Source organism: Schistocerca cancellata, chromosome 1 (genome assembly GCF_023864275.1).
Source record: "Schistocerca cancellata isolate TAMUIC-IGC-003103 chromosome 1, iqSchCanc2.1, whole genome shotgun sequence".
Lineage (NCBI taxonomy): Eukaryota > Metazoa > Arthropoda > Insecta > Orthoptera > Acrididae > Schistocerca > Schistocerca cancellata.
Window position 1 is genome coordinate 420,181,094 of NC_064626.1, and position 19,902 is coordinate 420,200,995.

A 19,902-nucleotide genomic window follows, 5' to 3' on the forward strand; every position below is an offset into this window, starting at 1 on the left:
GAGAGCGAGAAATCTGAAATCACAAAGCGCAAGATCAGGCGAATAAGCTGGGTCGGAATGATTTCCCAACCCAACTCCTGTATAGTGTTATTTGTCGCTCTAGGACAATACGGGCGGAAGTTATGGTGAAGTAGCATCATTTCACGCAGTCTTCCTGCTCGTAGGCCTTGGATTGCGTCTGCAAGGTGTCTCAGCTGATGACTATAAATTTTAGCAGTTATGGTTACCCCTCAGGGAAGCAATTGGCAGTACACCACACCGTCGCTGTTCCACCAAATGCATAACATTATCTATTGTGGATACGCGCAGGTACGGAGAGTTGATGCTTTTTTGGGCTTAAACATTCCTTTCTTTTCCCTAAGTTAGCATAAAGGCACCACTTCTCCTTCACCAGTAAAGATACACAATAGGAATGGTCGGTGTTGTTCAAGATACAATTAAAGACGAGTTAGCACAGATGCAAACCCATTCACCAGAGTTTTGAACTATCCCCTTGCATGCAAACGTCGCACGATGGTGCAATGATCACAGTTCGTCACATTTGCCAGTTCTCGAGTAGACTGACGGGGATAACTGTGGATTAATGCGTGTAAACGATCTTTATCAAACCCTGAAGGTCTTCCTGAACGTGGACAGTCACTAGTGCCAAAATGAACCTCCTTAAAACGGGAAAACAATTTTCTAGCCGTGCTCCGTCAAATTCCATCATCCACATACGCTATGCAAACGTTTCTGGCTGCCTCCGCTGCTATTAGCCCTCTATTCAACCGAAACAGAATAATACGTCGGAAAAGTTGCGATTTTTAGTGCGATTTCTAGAGCGATCTCAAAATGACAATTTGTAAACTCAAATAGCAACAATGAACTAGAAGTAAAAAATGACAAACCGTAAATAAACCTATAGCAATGGAATGCCAACATGCAAAACAAAAACGCTACGAACTTATGCACCAACCTAATAAGTGCTAAAAGGAATCAGTTAAACTTCAGTTGCACGATAAGCCCATCAAATCTAAAGGCCGTAAATTCAACTAAATGCCTAGGAATTACAATTACGAACAATGAAATTTGAAAGAACACATAGAAAATGCTGTGGTGAAGTCGGATCACAGACCGCGTTTTATTGGCAGGATGCAACAGATCTACTAAGGAGACTGCCTCCACTACGCTTGTCCGTTCTCTTTTGGAGTACTGCTGCGCAGTGTGGGATCCTAACCATATAGGATTAATGGAATACACCGAGAAGGTTCAAAGAAGGGCAACACGTATTGTATTGTGGAGAAACAGGGGAGAGAGTGTCACTGACATGATATAGGATTTGGGGTGAACATAATCAAAACAGAGGCATTTTTTGTTGCGACGGAATCTTCTCACGAAATTTCGATCACCAATTTCTCCTTCGAACGCGAAAATATTTTTTTGGCGCCGATCTACATAGGGAGAAACGATCATCGTAATAGAATAAGGGAAATCAGAGCTCGCACGTAAAGATTATTGTGAAAGTGGCTCGATGAACTCTCTACCAGGCACTTAAGTGTGATCTGCAGAGTACCGATGTAGATGAAGATGTGGAGCTTAAGCACCAACCTAATAGGTGTCCGCTCCCGGTAGCTGAGTGGTCAGCGCGACAGAATGTCAATCCTACGGGCCCGGGTTCGATTCCCGGCTGGGAACCACAACTGGGTGTTGTGTTGTCCTAATCATAATCTTTTCATCCCCATCGACGCGCAAGTCGTCGAAGTGGCGTCAAATCGAAAGGCTTGCACCCGGCGAACGGTCTACCCGACGGGAGGCTCAGTCACACGACATTTATTAGTAACCTAATAGGTTACGGATCGAATGCTGGGGTGGGCGCGAGTGTTACCTGCGGCGGTGCAGAGAGTGCCGGAGACGTGGTTCGTGAAGAGCTGGACGGCGGCGAGCGCCAGGTAGGAGACGGTGGTGCTGGCCACGTAGCTCATCACGTTCCAGCCGTGCAGCTTGCGGCGGCGGGGCACGAGAGCGTGCAGCGCGAACGTGGCCAGCAGGAACGGCACCGACGCCAGCAGCAGCGCGCCGCGGACCACTTCTGCCGGGGCCACCACAGGTTCGGGCAGGAAGCATCCGATGGCGCCCACCTCGGCCGAGTCGTCGAAGTACTCGAGGCAGTAGCGCGACACGTCGAAGCGCTCGGCGGTCGCGTTCACCAGCAGCTCGCCACTCGACAGCAGCGAGAAGGCGTCCTCCGGGTAGCGGTCGGGCCGCAGCCGGAAGCGGCCGTGGCGGCACGGCTCGCCCTCCAGCGTCGCGAAGTGCGGCGGCCCGGCGGGCGCCGCGAAGGCCAGGTTCGGCGCGAGGGCGTCGTGGACCGTCAGCTGCCGCCACGCCGCCGCCGCCTCCGGCGGTTCCCGGTCGCAGCGGCGGGCGGACGCGTTGAACGCCTGCCCCGCGGGACAGCACTTGCGCAGGCAGGGCCGCAGCACGCACAGGCATCCGCGCCACACGTCGCCGCTCTCTCTCCACGCGTAACCGGGAGGGTAGGCGACGCGCGAGTCCTCGTCCCACACGGTGCCGTCCGCGAGCGAGGTGGTGCGGTTGAAGGCGACGGAGAGCTCCGCGGCGCAGCGGGCGGCTGCGACCGCCAGGGGGCGGGCGAGGAGCGCGCAGAGCACCAGCAGCGACGGCGAGCGCATGGCGAGCCGCACTGCGGGCCGCGCCTCCGCCTCCGCCTGCGCCGCCGCCGGTCTTCTCGGGACCTGCTCGGTCGCCGTCCAGGGCTAATCTGTCCCTCCGGAGGCGAGGCGAGGCGGCAGATGCGCCGACGCTCTCCGCGCCACTGCGCGCTCGCTCGTTCGCCCGCCTCGCCGTGGGCGTCAGCGCGTGTGCGTGTCACTGGCAAAATAATCTTCCCCGGCGCCCCCTCCCGCTACGGCCGCTCGCCGCTGAAAGACGCGTTCTGGGTCGCGCAACGCCCGCGTCCGTCGTACGCCTTCTGCACGCAACCACTGCTACCGGTCTCGTGTCTCGGCTACTGTGTACGCTCGTTTGATGCCCGATACCGCTTAATCTTATCTGTCGTTACAAAAAGAACCGTTCGGCGCATTTAATTGCTTTTACAAACCTCTTCTTTTCTCGCTTTCTATCCGTCTTATCGAGAAACACAGTGCGAAGCGGAGACGCTACACTCGTACCTCGGAGGACCGGGATTCGAAACCCCGTTCGACCGTGCAAGAGCGTAGTCTTCCACGAATGGAGTCGCTTAATACGAAAGATTTTTGGGTATAAAATCGTCGCAGATTCTATTCGTTCTATTGGAGGTAACAGGTATTGCATTTAAGAACCATTATTATATCAATATGGCAACGGCCTTGCCGCAGTGGATACACCGGTTCCCGTGAGATCACCGAAGTTAAGCGCTGTCGGGCGTGGTCGGCACTTGGATGGGTGACCATCCAGGCCGCCATGCGCTGTTGCCATTTTTCGGGGTGCACTCAGCCTCGTCATGCCAATTGAGGAACTACTCGACCGAATAGTAGCGGCTTCGGTCAAGAATACCATCATAACGACCGGGAGAGCGGTGTGCTGACCACACGCCCCTCCTATCCGCATCCTCCATGAGGATGACACGGCGGTCGGATGGTCCCGGTAGGCCACTCGTGGCCTGACGACGGAGTGCATTATACCAATATTTCAGCCCATACGAGGAGCAGGCCTTCGGAGGCGCTGGGCTTATATCATAAAGTACCCGTCACCAACTGGTCAACTGGTTTCACCTGTTCCTGATGTGCCCTGGAATGATCTGATGATGGTTGTTATAACCAAAACCGATTACCACCATTAGAACGAAAATAAACAGCTATGTTACAGCTACATTTCATTTTTAAATAAAGTACAATTGCTGGAGTTCCAACATCTCGCCAAAATTTCTTTCTCTGGTATGGTGCCTAGTAATATTGTAAAATAACAGTCACTGAATAAAATGTTTTAATCTCATATGGCAGACAGGAGTGTTCCCCACCTCGTGGAGGGAGGCAATCCTCATCCCTCTCCTCAAACCAGGAAAGGACCGCACATGTCCCGGTAGTTATCGTAGTATCGCCTTGACAAGCTGTGTCGGGAAGACCCTGGAACGGATGGTTAACTGGCATCTGGTCTGGCTGTTAGAGACCAGACAGCTCCTTAGCCACTTTCAGTGTGGATTCCGAAAATTTCGGTCCACGGTCGACAACCTGACCCTCCTAGAGGCGGCTATTCAGCAGGCTTTTCTCCGTCAGCATCACTGTATCGGTATCTTCTTTGATATCAGTAAGGCATATGATACTACTTGGAGACACTATATTCTTGCACAACTGCATCAATGGGGCTTTCGTGGCCGCCTCCCCATTTTCATTCGGTCTTTCCTGTATCAGCGGTTTTTTCGGACCCGAGTTGGTAACACACTGTCTGATCGCTTTGAGCAAGAGAACGGTGTCCCCCAGGGCAGTGTTTTAAGCGTTACCCTCTTTGCCATAGCCATCAACAGTATAACGTCTACAGTGAGGAGTCCAGTAGAGTGCTCCTTATTTGTGGACGACTTTGCTGTTTTCTGTTCCTCCTCCAGTGTTGCAACCGTGAGCCGTCAGTTGCAGCTAACAGTGCGGCGGTTAGAGGAGTGGGCTGCAAAGACGGGTTTTCGGTTTTCTGCCGATAAGTGTGTTTGTGTTCATTTTAATCGTTCTCGTCGTCTTTTTACTTTGCCTGCCTTGCATATGGGGGATACTGTCCTACATTTTAGAGACACAGTGCCGTTTATGGGCCTAATTTTTGACTCCAGGTTGTCATGGCTGCCACACCTACGTGACTTGAAAGTCAGAACGCTGAAGGCACTGAACATCCTCAAGTGCCTCAGCCACAGGTCTTGGGGCGCGGACGGGGCGCGTCTCCTTCAGTTTTATGGAGCTTTTGTGCGTTCACGGCTGGACTATGGGTGCACAGTATATGGGTCAGCGAGGCCATCTTATTTGCGGATCCTTGATGCTGTTCACCATGCTGGGATCCGACTGGCCACAGGTGCTTATCGGACCAGTCCCGTACCCAGCCTCTGTGCTGAGTCTGGCGAACCGCCACTTACCATCCGGCGGCAACTCCTGCTGGTGCGCCAGGCTTGTAAGTTTCTTGCAGCTCCCAGCTCGCCTGCTCACCGTCTTGTTGCCCATCCACCTCTGGACCGCCTTTTTTCCCGCCGTCCCCGGGCTACGTTGCCATTTGGGATCCGTGTGCAACGTGTACTGGAGTCCCTCGGTGTGGAGTCTGTACAACCCCAAATCCAAGGTTTTAACCCCCTGCCACCCTGGTTACTGAAGAGGTCCAGATTGATGTTAGATTTATTGCAGTACAGGAGAGATTGCACTCCTGCCACCGTTTTTAATGCAGCATTTTCTGCCATTTTATCTGAGCACCACGACTATGTAGCTGTTTTTACGGATGGGTCGAAACAAGGGGATTCTGTTGGTTGCTCAGTTGTTTTTCCATATCGTGTCCTCAAGGTCCGACTGCCTCAGACTTTTGCTGTCTTTGATGCAGAATTGACTGCGATCTTGCGTGCACTGGAGCACATGAGACATTCTTCCTCTCCTAAATTTCTTGTCTGTTCCAATTCACTCAGTGCCCTTCACTCATTGCAACGTTTGTATCCGGCAGACAAAATTGTCCAGACCATCCAGGATGCCCTCCTCCGACTACAGCGACTGGGGAAGGTTGTAGCTTTTTGCTGGGTTCCGGGGCATGTCGGCATTGCTGGGAATGAAAGGGCAGATCTCGCAGCCAAGGAGGCGTGTCTCGATCCACAAGTATCTCAGTGCGCTATCCCCTTGCACGCACTCACCTCGCTGTTGAGCTCACAGGTCATGCGTCGGTGGGAGGATGAGTGGCTGGAAGTGACTGACAATAAGCTCCGTATAGTGAAGCCCACAACGCGTGTGTGGTGTACTTCCTTTCAGCCCCATCGACGGGACGAGGTTCTCCTCACTCGGCTTCAAATAGGCCACAGCCCTATGACGCATGGCTTCCTTCTCCGGCGAGAGGACCCTCCAATGTGTGGTGCTTGTGGCGTCCAGGTCACTGTGCGCCACGTTTTATTGGATTGCGTTTTATTTTCTGACCAGCGGGTCGCGGCTGACTTGCCAGCGGACCTGCCATCTCTTTTAGGCAACACTCGGACGAATGTGGTTAAAGTTTTAAAGTTCTGTGCCCTGTCAAATATTTTTACAAAGATTTTAGGGAGAGGATTTTAATTTGCTCACTGTGTGACAAGCTCGCCCATATTTTATGTAAGTGGCCAGATAATAACAATTTCCTGTGACATTTTTGTTGCTATGTTTCCCCTTTCCTTAGGTTTTACTTTCTTATGTAGCATTTTCCTTCTTTTCCTGCTTTCTTTGAGTGTGTGCTTTAGTTTTCTTAGGTCTGTCCACATTCGTTCCTTTTAATGTGTGTCAGGGCGCTGATGACCTCGATGTTGAGCGCCCATAAGCCCCAACACACCATCACCACCACCATCGGCTGTGGTTGCAGTGGTCTTCTTCACGATATACAACTAGTATACGGTATTTAACACCTGATCCAGGCTAATATTATCTAGCGCTAGAAAAAGAACCGTTCGGTGCATTTAATTGCTTTCATAATCCACGTACTTTCTCGTTTTCTATCCACCTTACCGGGAAACACCGAGCGAAGCGATGACGCCGCATTGACGTTCTGAAAGAGCAGGGACAAAACCTCGTTCGAGCGTGTAAGAGCGTAGGCTTCCGCGGCCAGAGTCACTTAAAGGAGCGTACACACTAGACCAGCGAAGGGCAACGGACTACAGACACTGGGTTCGGCCGAACGGTGGTTGCCAGTGCATTGGCGTTCGGCTTCTCATCCTCACCAAACTAAGCGCTTGGGGCCAAGGGACTCGGCAATTTAGAATTGCAGTTGACTCTGATAAGATGCCAAAATTGCTTGTGTTTTGTTATTGTTACAAAGTAGTGTTTGAATTACAGTATTATCAGGTAAGAAGAGGATCTAGCAGTCGTCGTATGTGCACCAATTATTTTGCTGCAAGAAGCTGATCATCAGAAAAAGAAAAAGCAGAAACGACTCTGGTGGACTACCTGCCTTTCAAAGCAATGTGTTGGGATAAAATTAATGTCTGCTCTTGAAGCTGAATTGGAATGTGTGCTATTTCATTTTTTTCCCAATGAAAGCTGCAGATTTTGAATTGTTATTCAATTACGTAGGCCCTAAAATTTCCAAACATGACACATCTTTTCGGAGAACTGTACCTGCCTCAAAAAGATTAATGAACGCTCCCAGTTTTGTTTGTTTCTCTTTGTTTTTCAGGGTGAATATATCAATAAAGACGCCATTTTATTTTTCACATTCTGCACATTTCTTTCTAGCGGCTCACTTATTTTCCTCTAAGCATCTAATCATTTCAATTTCTTTTTATAATCGCAGTTCGTAGGGGGCCTGAAACATCCCCCTTCATGATACGCCTCTGTAAGCTTTAATGCTCTCTCCATTTTCCACTCCAGTATTTTTAAACACAGCAAATGGTTCAAATGGCTCTAGGCACTATGGGACTTAACATCGGAGGTCATCAGTCCCCTAGACTTAGAACTACTTAAACCTAAGGACATCACACACACATCCATGCCCGAGGCAGGATTCGAACCTGCGACAGTAGCAGCAGCGCAGTTCCGGACTGAAGCGCCTAGAACCGCCGGCCAACACAGTAAATACACGCCCTTAGCGAGAGCAGGCAATGCTTGCAGGGGAAACAGCGACTGTTGAAATCAAGTTTTTCAGAACAGCCACAAATCGCACTCACTATATTTTCGTGACCCGTTTCCCTATTTAACAGCCGACTACTGTTTTTTAAACTGTAAAGTTGTGAGTTTCTACTGGTGCTCTTGTTAAATTAAAGAGTGAAACCGGCCCATAAAACGTGTTAAGTGTTACATGTTGCTGTTTTGAAAATCTTAAATACACACTGTCTAGACACATAGCAAATCGCTACTGAACTAACGAACATTTTTCCCGGCGTCCATACTAGAAGAGGGTTCCGAAGGCCAACCAGCCGCCAACGCTTTGATGTTGATGCCAGCAGACCGAACCGCAACCGAGGCCAACCATTTCGCTGGGTCCGATTTGCCACCCGCACATACTAAGCATATATTGGCCAACGAAGCAGTTGGCTGTCGTTCGTTGGCCTTCATTGGGCTAGTGTGTACCCGCCTTAACATAAAAGATTTCTTGGTATAAAATTGCAGCAATTTAATATCTTTTCCATGGGAGCTAACAGGTTTCGGTTGCAAGAACCATTATTATACCAACATTCCAGCCTAGGAGCGGCTGTGCAATACCAAAGGTAACCGTCAACAATAGGTCAACCGGGTTCACCAGTTTCTCATGTGTGATCTGATGATGGTTGTTATAATCGAAACCGGTTACCTCTATCAGAACGAAACTAAATAGCCACTTGGGCAGATACTACTTATTTTCACATAAAATACAATCGTTGAAATTTCAACATATTGCCTAAATTTCTTTTTTGCATTTGGTGTATCGTAATATTTTGAAATCACTGAATAATTTCGGCTGTGGTTGCAGTGCTCTTCCTTCACGCTATATAACCACTATATGCTTTTTGACGCCTACTCCCGTCTAATATTATCTAGCAACTGCTTCTTCTAACTTCGGCTTTCGGCTCTTCTCGCTTTCTATTCACCTTTTCGAGAAACATCGAGTGAGGCGAAGTCACTGGACTCGTACGCTGGACGAGCAAGGCAAGCTCCCTCGATCGTGTACGTGCATACGCTGCAGCTGCTAACAGACAGCTAGCTGCCATAGGACAGAACTCTCATATCATCAAGCTTTACCTTCCAGACATCGTTTATAGGACTTTTCTCTATTTATACCCAGTACCGTCTCCTGTAAAAATAGGGGCCATATTTTCAAGTACCATATTGGCCCGATAGTAAGACGCCACCGCATATAAGCCGTCCCTCTAAATTTCGAGTAAGTAATAAAAAAATTTCCTGAAAATAAGCCGCTCACTGAATAAGAGAAGAAAAATTTTCGGAAATTTACGTGTACTTACTTGTAAGACGTAGGTGTGCACCCTAAACATTTGTTTAACATATGATACAACCCATTTGCACCCAACATGCAGATACCATATCTTGTCTTACCCACTCCCAACAGTATGAGTACCGGTATTCACTTCATCACTCTCGCTCTCATTCCCAACATTTTCTTCATTGTCTTCCCGCAGTACGTCATCCTCGCTGGCATTCAGCGCATTCGAACCCTTTGATGATGGACTCTGATGATGTGGAGGACGATCAAACAACAATCCACTCATACAGAACGATGACCGATGGTTTCTTAATCTTACCAGACGGTGTAAGGGCGTGGTCTTCTTCCAGGAGTCAGTCTGAAAATATCTTTCGGAGGTAGTCCTTGAATGGCTAGTTTATGGTCATATCTACACCTGTGTTTTTAAAGTAATTCCTCCGGATATTAAGACAAGGTCTCTCTTTTGTGCAACAAGTATATCTTTTGCTTCAGCAGTTAAATGTCCCTTAAAAACATCCAAAATTAGCATGGCTCTATTAGCAAGCGGTGCCTCAGGTCTGCGATTCAAAGCAGCGGACAGGCAAGTCATGTTTTAATTGTTGGTAATTAAATGCTTTGCTGCCGATTTAGGTTACAGATGCTAGTTATATTGTTCACATAACCATAAATATTTTACAGTAAGGGTATATAAAAAGACAAGGCAGCGGTTATAAGCCGCACACTAACTTTTCGAGGTTGGAATTTCGATCCAATACTCGCTTATTTTCGGACCAATACGGAGCTTTGTGTAGTAAGTAATCGCTTAGGTTTTTCTCGTCGTGACTGCTTAATGTTGTGCTTCCGTGTGTTCAGTCGAGCTATTGTTTTCGTTTTCTGCACAATACTTCGATGATCGACCCAGTTGTTTTCTTTAAGTGCTGCGAGTTTTGCTGTTGCGCGTACTCCCTCCCTGGGCTCCAGCCGCAATGTGAACTACTGTTGGTCACGCGCCGCCATTTACAGCTCAGCTCGACTCCCGACGGCCTCTACAACCTTTGATGCTCTTTTTTTTTCAGAGCCTGCACTGATATTCCACGAAAGGCACAGTCTCTCAGCGTTTTCCAGCTGTGGTGGATGTTCGGTCGGAAAACATAATGAACGTAGACAGTTGTTTCAATTTAACCAAGATTTACCATACAGCGCTCAGTTTATTAAGCACTTGCCAGACATCACATCTTCCAGAGCTGGGAAACGCTCAAAGAATGTGTGTTCCATGGAATATCAGTACGGACTCAAAGAACGAAAAGAGCATTAAGGGATGTAGTGAACGCCGGGAGTTAAAACTCACCTATAAACAGCGGATCGTGGCGAACAACAGTTTACAGCCTGGTTGGAGTCCAGGCAGCGGGTACGCATAATAGCACAATTTGCGACATCTGAACAACCGGAAGCACACCACCAATCAGTCATGCCGGAAAAACCTGAGAGATCAACTTAAGGCGCACGAGTAGACGAAAAGCTCCAACGTTGTTTGGATACACTGATGAGTCAAAATTTATGACCATCTACTTCATAGTATGGTGGTCCACTTTGTTTGTTTGTTTTGTTTTGTTTTAGAGTGCAAAACTGTAGAACACGAAGACAAAGAGAGAAGTTAAAAACGACTACAAGTCAATCCCAAACAACTGGAGACAGGACAGCTAAAATCAGAGACACAGAGAAAGGTCTATAAAATTTGCCATAGAGAAACGGAGGTCCAGAACAAAAAAATGAATGGCCTTCGCCATATTGCTACGACGGATAAAAAAAAAACGTGGTCGACAGCCCGCGCGTCGTTCGCTATAAAAGGCCGATAACTCAGAAGACAAACACAAACGGGAACGAAAATGGTTTTAAAAAAAGGGCATTCCGTCAGGAAATGGCGCACATTTAAAAACTGGGCGCAATGTGCACAAAGTGCTGAGGGAGCACCACTTAACCAATGGCGATGGCTAAAAAGGCAGTGTCCAATACTCAGCATAGTTAAAATGACCACCTCCCTGCGGAAGGGCCGAGAGGAGGTCGTCCAAGCCGCTTAATGACACGGAGCTTGTTCCTATGAAGGGAGGGCCAGTGGCGATGCCAAAGTGACACCACACCCTGACAGACGGTAATACAGAGAACTTCCCTTACTGTGCCAGAAGCAGCAACGTCACCAAACGTAATCAATCTCTGCGTGGGCAGTATTCATATCGTTTTGCCTTAGCAGTGCGTAGACTCAGCAGTAAATACACATAACCAATCGCTTCCGTCAAGCTTCGTTTGTTGCGGGGTACATGAAATAATTACGCTAATTATACTCGGGAAGACAAATATCAGAAAGCGTTATTACCAAACTTCTGAAAACATGTGATCTATGTTCGAAAGAGTTCACACGCTGAACCCTTGTTGGACGAGTTCCTTCAATGTTACTCATCAGTTTTGCTGTCCTAAGCATGTGGAAATGACTTGAACAACGAAGGTGGATTACATTTTAACGCCCCGTCTGTATTTCCATGTTTAGGGATAGATCACTTACTCTATTGTACGAGAATGGAAGAGGGAGGGGCCAGGCGTTGTTGAAGAAACCGTTTCGACATTCGCTCAGTGAATTAGCGAAACCGTGGAAAACGGAAGGTCCGACGGCGAATTACATCCTGAACCACTCGAATATGCGTTTGTAAACAACTGGAGAGAGAGAGAGATTGAGTGAAAGCTTCAGAAAAAGAGCTGACCAGTTCGGCTATCAATACACTTCACTGAGGGGCACTGCAAGAAATTTCGAGATGTGTGTGTCTATTATTTAGATTTGATGGCTTAAATAAACGTACAGCATTTGACACACGATGAGAAAATTACGAAAAGCATACGATAGTGTACAAAGTATTGTTTCAGTGCGCACGAACAGACAACAGAATAGAAAATAAAGGAAAATAAACTGACACAACGTGTTTCTAGACAGTCGTTCCAGATCTCTTGGAACTGCTTACAAACAGTAAATATAAACGCACGTTTAAACGTGCGTACAGCTCGTGACATTCGCGATCGGTAACTGACGACATATTTTCGTGCATACGGCGCAGATAAGATATCTAGGGCGTGTTTGGTCGAACGTTGAGATAACTTTCTTCGGTGCTTCTTTGTCCGGAGAACATATTCGATAGCGAGAGAAGTGCATGTGGCTGTGAAACGGCAAAACAGTTTACACGTTGCTTCATTCGAAATGTAATGCCAATAATGCGATGCATTTTCCACTGAAGCGTGGTTGCTCATCCTGACGGGCGTCAGTTATGTGCGCAGCTGTCTCACGGGAGGCAGTGCTCTTTATGATATTATTTGTTATTCCCAATAAAATGGTGCCAACCAATTTATTTTAACCTCGCTGGATGACATAGCTTGGCCTGTGACTTCAAGTAGCGCCATAGTCGTCGGTTACAAGATGCTACGGTTTGAAGTCAACGGAGGCCATTAATGCGGAAAAGACTATCTAACGATACCTGTGATGGTCAGATATCGTCTTAATAGTTGTAGCACTAGGCATGCTATATTTGTGGGCGTTCTCACGACTTGAATGTTACACCGTAGAATACTTACCTATCTTGTATACAGAGAATAATGTTCTCCCTTAAAAATGATGAATGTGGCTCACTAGTGGCATAAATCGACTGCAGTGTACTGACCATGAAACATGCAGTGATTTTGCAAGAGACTACTTGCACTGGCTGATACTGGATGATGTAAAGGGATTTTCCGCAACTACAGGGTGGTGATTTTTGTGGAAAACCTGTAATTCTCAGTGAATTAAATTTTACTTGCAAAAATCAGGGGAATCTCAGGGCATTCTGCGCTTTTAACCTAACATTGGAATTTAATTTCATAGAGTTTTATAAATCACAAATTTTAAAATACTTAATACTTCAAAGTGTGTCATATATTTCAATAGTAGTCTATATAAATTATCGATGTTTAAAAACTGCGGCTAAACTACAGCCCACCCCACCGTCCACCATTAATTTTTCAGGAGCTTCTTATGACATCATCTTTCTCCTCATACTTTTTTTTCGAACCTTGAGTGAACATCCTGAACTGAGAGTAAAATCTCTGTTGCTCAGGCGCGGAAACTATGTGCATGTACGCCTTCATTACTTGACAAGTACGCTTAATCAATACACGAGATGTTCAGTAAGTTAGCATTAATTATTGGCAACAACAGTGTCTCCAGTTGTGAGATTTCTCATTGTTCTTATGATTGAACGTTCAGCAGATATCACGTGAAAATGATCATGGAGGTGAAACTTGGTCAAATCTTTTAAGTAAAAAATTTCCTATTCTACCTGTGTTATTGTCATTAATTCCGGTTCGTCTTGAAATTTCATTGTGTGTCCCATATACATAAGTGTGCCCTCATTCAGATAATATTTCAGTTCTCCTACTTTTTTTTGGACGTGCTTCTAAAAAGACTGTTGCATCAATCTTTTCATTACAGGTTGTGCTAACGAACAATATGCTGGTCCCTATCCACACCCAATTTAACGCACTGAAGAAGAGAAGCGCAACTCAACATTTTCACATCCAGAGTCCCGATCATGCAGCATCACAAATTAACTTTATCTCGTAAAGATAACATTGCCTCACCTTGATAAAACGTTTCACTCGAGTGAATACCATTAGCCTAAATGCAAAACATTTATCACGACAATTCACCACATCCTAAACTGTTGTCTCTCACAGCAAGGGTCAGACTGGTCAGCAACAGCAAACAAGTATCTTGGAAAGTAAATTCCTTGGCAATAAATTCTTTATTCTTTTATGTCATTCTACGCTTTTCTGTCAAAATAATTACCATCCCCCCCCCCCCCCTCTCCTTACCGGCAATACCTTTCGAAGTATAGACGTTTCACAGTTTCCATTACTATTGAGTAACCCTGTGTATTTAGAACCGTATTGTCACCGTTCACACTTCCACACTTTAAATAACTTTCATCTACAGCATTTCTTATGATCCACATCATCATATCGACTTTTGCCTCTCAAAAAACCTTGTAAAGCGGAGCAATGCGAAGGAGTCCTTTGACTCTGGGTTCTTAGTTAACGGGAAGTCGAATTCAAACTCCTGCCCAGCCTCACTGTTGCTCTTTCGCTATCATTTATAAATTCTCGGGATATTCCATCTCCGTTCTGCATTTATCTTTCTCTGCAGTACCATATTAGCACACAGGAAAAAAAAATTAGTCACCTACCTCCCCCCCCCCCCCCTCTCCTCGCACTCCCAAGGAATATCACGCTAATAGCATGTAGCGTCGCCTCTAGCTACGATAATACCCCAATTCGGCAAGTAAGAGACTTCCACAAGTTTCTTCAGGTATGCCGGATCCACCTGAGGCCACTCACTGGTGATCACTAGATCCTGCACCACTACCAAACTGCGGAGATATTGATTGCTACGATTCACGCGCTGTTCCAAGTAGTCCCAGACGTTGTTGGATTTGGAATAACTGAAACTAACTGAAACTACAATACTTAAGAGATAAATGACAGTGCGAGTGTATGGTGTGTGTGTGTGTGTGTGTGTGTGTGTGTGTGTGTGTGTAAAAGAGAGAGAGAGAGAGAGAGAGAGAGAGAGATGAAGCTTGAAATTGATTGCAATTCGCTTCCAGCTGAGAGAGTAACGTGACCTTTGTAACAGCGCTGCTGGCTAAGTAATTGTTCCGTCCACGAATGTCAATAAGTCTCCTAACCTAATAGCGCCCGTGAAGAGTAGAATCACATTAGATAGGTCAGTCTCCATAAAATTCTGAAATTGATTCGCGAGTGACAGGGGCGGCTGTTAAGTAATTGACCTGTATCCGTTGTCGGGTGACTTAGATGTTCGTGACATTGTTCGTTCTCCTGTTTCATTAGAAGTCGTCATTTTAGTTTACCGTGTGCCTACTACGAAGTACCATAGAAAGTATTTGCTGTCTACATTACACTTTGTGTAATTGCTGCCGGACTATGGATCATTTCTCTTAATGAATGTGACGACGCACTCGGGTAACAGCAATTCAAAAAAATGGTTCAAATGGCTCTGAGCACTATGGGACTTAACATCTGTGGTCATCAGTCCCCTAGAACTTAGAAATCAGTCCCCTAGAACTTAGAACTACTTAAACCTAAGTGACCTAAGGACATCACACACACCCATGCCCGAGGCAGGATTCGAACCTGCGACCGTAGCAGTCGCGCGGTTCCGGACTGAGCGCCTAGAACCGCGAGACCACCGCGGCCGGCTAACAGCAATTCGAACCGTAAACATTATTGAATGGGTAAGTCGTAACACAACAACAAAATTGCACTTTTTGGGAGAGGGAGAAGTAGTCATATGAAAATGCCTTCAAATCGGGTATGAAATTTGTGTAGTCTTGCTGAGTTAGTGGTATATTTATTTCTGCATCTCGAAATGATCTCTCTTTAAACACTATATGATGTAATACAGCTTTTTTCCCCTCTACCACGGAAAGTTAATTGCGTAGTTAATATCCAAGACGACCATCATGATGAGAAATGTGTCGCCTGTACAATATGTGAAAGGAGAAATAAATTAAAGTTCAGAATTTATGTCCCATTGATTTTGAAATCATTGGAGACGAATGACGAGTTGGGAAAATACAAATAGGGGAAAGGAAATTGGGTATGATCCTGTGTAAGGAAGAATCTCACCATTTTGAGCCATTTATGGTAACCAATGGACACCTAAATCAGAATGATTCGGATGCGAATTGAACCACGTTCGTCTAGTTTCTTAAAAGGCCCTCATACCTACTATAATATTGTCAAACCGTCAATATACTGAGCGTCGGAGTGCACGCAATGACGTAGTCTCAATACTAGAAATGCTGACGAGCGGTATTGATGGCCCTCAAAATATTCCCAGTTTTGTCAATACATATTGAACGTGTGAGATCAAGTATTGACGGTCTGACAATATTCTCCGTTCAGATCTTAACAAAGCATCATGAACCAGTCACCACGGCGTTTGTGTGTACTGTTTACTACAAAGCCTATATCTGTATATAGGATCTCTACTGTTCACACTGATGGACCAAAACACTATGACCACCTGCTCAATAGCTTGTCTGTCCGTCTTTGGAACGAAATACATCACTGATTCTACGTGTCAGGTAACCGACAGTTCGTTGGTAGGTTTTTGGAGGATGTGGTCTTAGATGTCTTCGCATAGGTCGTGTAATACGATTAAATGATGGACCGTTGATTTGCGCACGCGATAATGGCGCCCTATAGCGATCCAGTTGTGTTCCTTAGGATTTACAGCAGACGACTTTGGTCGCCGAGACATCAACGTAAGTTCACTATAATGCTCACCAAACCACCGTAGCACGGTCCTCCTCCGAGACATAGGCAATTATATTGCAAAGATGACATCGTCGTCTGGGAAGTCGTCAAGCATGAAGGGATGCAGGTGATTCGCAGCTTTTGGCGTCTCTTCGATAACTACCACAAGTTCCATGCAAGCGCAGGAGAATGTCTCCCATAGCATAATACCGCTCCCACCAGCCTGCGACCGTCGCGCGCTGCACCTTTCGTTCACCTCTATGACGGCGTTTGTGGAGACGACGGTCGATCTAGTGTAGCAAAAATACGATTTACTCGAAGAGCCGACACGTTTCCATTGATTGACGGTCGAATCCCGATGATCCCATGCCCACTGGTTGGGTCAACGTGTGAACTCGTATGGGTGGTCTGCTGCGGAGCTCCATTTTCAACAATGTACGATGAACCGTGTGCTCCGAAACATTATTGCGTGCACTAGCATTGTACTCTTTTGACAGATATGTCACAGATCACCGTCTATCCTACTTTACAGAGCAGACAAGCCTCCAAACCCCACGTCCTGTGAAGAGTCGTGGACGTCCAACCATTTAGTTCCTAACGGTAGCTTCACTGAGTGTCCTACCTCTTTCCGTAGATCCTCACGACAGTACGACATGAACATTCGTCCAGCTTCAGCGTTTTCGAGATACTCGTTCAGAGGCCCTGCGTTATAATAATCTGCCCTTTGTCAAAGTCGCTTATCTCAATGGCTTTCCCATTTGCAGCCCATATCTTCGCTAGGGCGATCCCCCGTCCGTGTCTGCTGCGCTTACATACTTTTGTTACCACGTCACGCGCCCACATTGCCACCAGGCGGCAACCAACGTCATAGTGGGCAGTGGCCATAATGTTTTGCCTTATCAGTGTATGTTTTCAATTTGCTTTTGTTCATATCATACCTCAGAGCCAATTTTTCAAGTAGTTTTTTAACAAAAAACAATTTTCATAGGACGATGCAATGGTAATCATTGAACAGTCCACTTTAGGGTGGTCAGTTAATGAAACTCCATGACATGGCATACGTTACTGATTTGAAAACATAGCGTAGGTTGGTGAATTACGTAGCAGTTTGGAAAAACGCTTTCATTTCGAAAAATACATTATAAATCCACAATGACTGGTAGAACGTCTGAGAAACGCATATCAATTTCACGAAATCATCGCAAAAATTTAAAAAAAATGTTTTACGTTAACTGCATTAATATATCCTTGCTAGGCAGATGTGTTTCTTCACAGGTTTCCACACAGTTTTACTAATTGGTTCAAAATGGCTCTGAGCACTATGGGACTTAACTGCTGAGGTCATCAGTCGCCTAGAACTTAGAACTACTTAAACCTAACTAACCTAAGGACATTACACACATCCATGCCCGAGGCAGGATTCGAACCTGCGACCGTAGCGGTCGCACGGTTCCAGACTGTAGCGCCTAGAACCGCTCGGCCACTTCGGCCGGCCTTTACTAATTGTGTCTGCTGATATTACAGAACTAAATTTCAAGCATCGAATGGCCAGGGTGTCGCTAGATATTTCGAAGTTACTCCTACTCTCTCGTCGACGACGACTGAGCCCTCATAACGTACTTTCTTTCCTATTTTATTACATATTTACATTAATAATTTATAGTACGATGCAGGACTGATCAGAAAATACACAGATCAAAAAAAGTTTTGCATCACCCCGGTTCCCAGAACTCTTGAAGATAGTCGTTGACTGTGGATATTGTATCACAGACACAGTCCCTTTGACTGTTCAGAGATGTCACTAAACCTGCCCAAAGATGTAAACAACCAGACATGAGCAGCGCCTATTAGACGGAGGAAGTCAGACAGCCGATCGGCTTCAGTCATTCACCAGGTAGGAGGTACATGGATCGTGTTTTCTCTAGTTCAAAATGTTTAGACGATAAATACCGCGGTTCGACCGCGTCCGCATTGTTACTTTGTGCCAAGAAGGGCTCTCAACAAGGGAAGTGTCCAGGCATCTCGGAGTGAACCAAAGCTATGTTGTTCGGAAATGGAGGAGATAAAGAGAGACAGGAACTGTCGATGACATGCCTCTCTCAGGCTGCCCAAGGGCTACTACTGCAGTGGACGACCGCTACCTACGGATTATGGCTCAGAGGGACCCTGACAGCAACGCTACCAAGTTGAATAACGCTTTTCGTGCAGCCACAGGACGTCGTGTTACGACTCAAACTGTGCGCAACAGGCTGCATGATGCGCAACTTCACTACCAACGTCCATGGCGAGGTCCATCTTTGCAACCGCGACACCGAGCAGCGCGGTACAGATGGGCCCAACAACATGCTGAATGCACCGCTCAGGATTGGCATCGCGTTCTCTTCACCGATGAGTGTCGCATATGCTTTCAGCCAGACAATCGTCGGAGACGTGTTTGGAGGCAACCCAGTCAGGCTCAACGCCTTAGACACACTGTCCAACGAGTGCAGCAAGGTGGAGGTTCCCTGCTGTTTTGGGGTGGCATTACGTGGGGCCGACATACGCCACTGATGGTCATGGAAGGCCCCGTAACGGCTGTACTATACGTGAATGCCATCTTCTGACCCACAGTGCAACCATACCGGCAGCATATTGACGAGGCATTCGTCTTCATGGAGAAAATTCGCGTTCCCATCGTGCACATCTTGTGAATGACTTCCTTCAGGATAACGACATCGCTCGACTAGAGTGGCTAAAATTTTCACCAGACATGAACCCTATCGAACATGTCTGGGATTGGTTGAAAAGGGCTCTTTATGAACGACGTGACCCACCAACCACTCTGAGGGATCTACGCCGAATCGCCGTTGAGGAGTGGGACAATCTGGACCAACAGTGCCTTGATGAACTTGTGGATAGTACGCCACGACGAATACAGGCATGCATCAGTGCAAGAGGACGTGTTACTGGATATTAGAGGTACCGGTGTGTAGAGCAATCAGGACCACCATCTATGAAGGCCTCGCTGTATGGTGGTACAACATGCAATGTGTGGTTTTCGTGAGCAATAAAAGGGTGGAAATGATGTTTATGTTGATCTCTATTCCAGTTTTCTGTACGGGTTCCGGAACTCTCGGAACCAAGGTGATGCAAAACTTTTTTTGATGTGTGTAACCGAGCGAGGTGGCGCAGTGGTAGCACACTGGACTCGCATTCGGGAGGACGACGGTTCAATCCCGCGTCCGGCCATCCTGATTTAGGTTTTCCGTAATTTCGCTAAATCACTCCAGGCAAATGCTGGGATGGTTCCTTTGAAAGGGCACAGCCGACTTCCTTTCCTAATCCGATGAGACCGATGACCTCGCTGTTTGGTCTCTTCCCTCAAACAACCCAACCCTGATGTGTGTAGCTTATGAAATCTTTTGCGAAAGTGATTCCCATTTCAGTCAGTAAATTAACATACGACACGTCGCTTCCGTTTTAAAGGCATTTTCTAATCGATTTTTTGTGATT

The 19,902-nt window shown here is 46.6% G+C and overlaps 1 protein-coding gene and 1 pseudogene across 3 annotated transcripts in view; one reads left to right on the forward strand and one right to left on the reverse strand.

Annotated features, from left to right (window-relative positions):
- Positions 1-19,902, reverse strand: part of LOC126175967 (G-protein coupled receptor Mth2-like) — a 572,026-nt gene that overhangs the window by 195,840 nt on the left and 356,284 nt on the right. The gene's annotated exons all lie outside the window — the stretch shown is intronic.
- LOC126103570 (5S ribosomal RNA) lies at positions 3,338-3,455 on the forward strand (annotated as a pseudogene).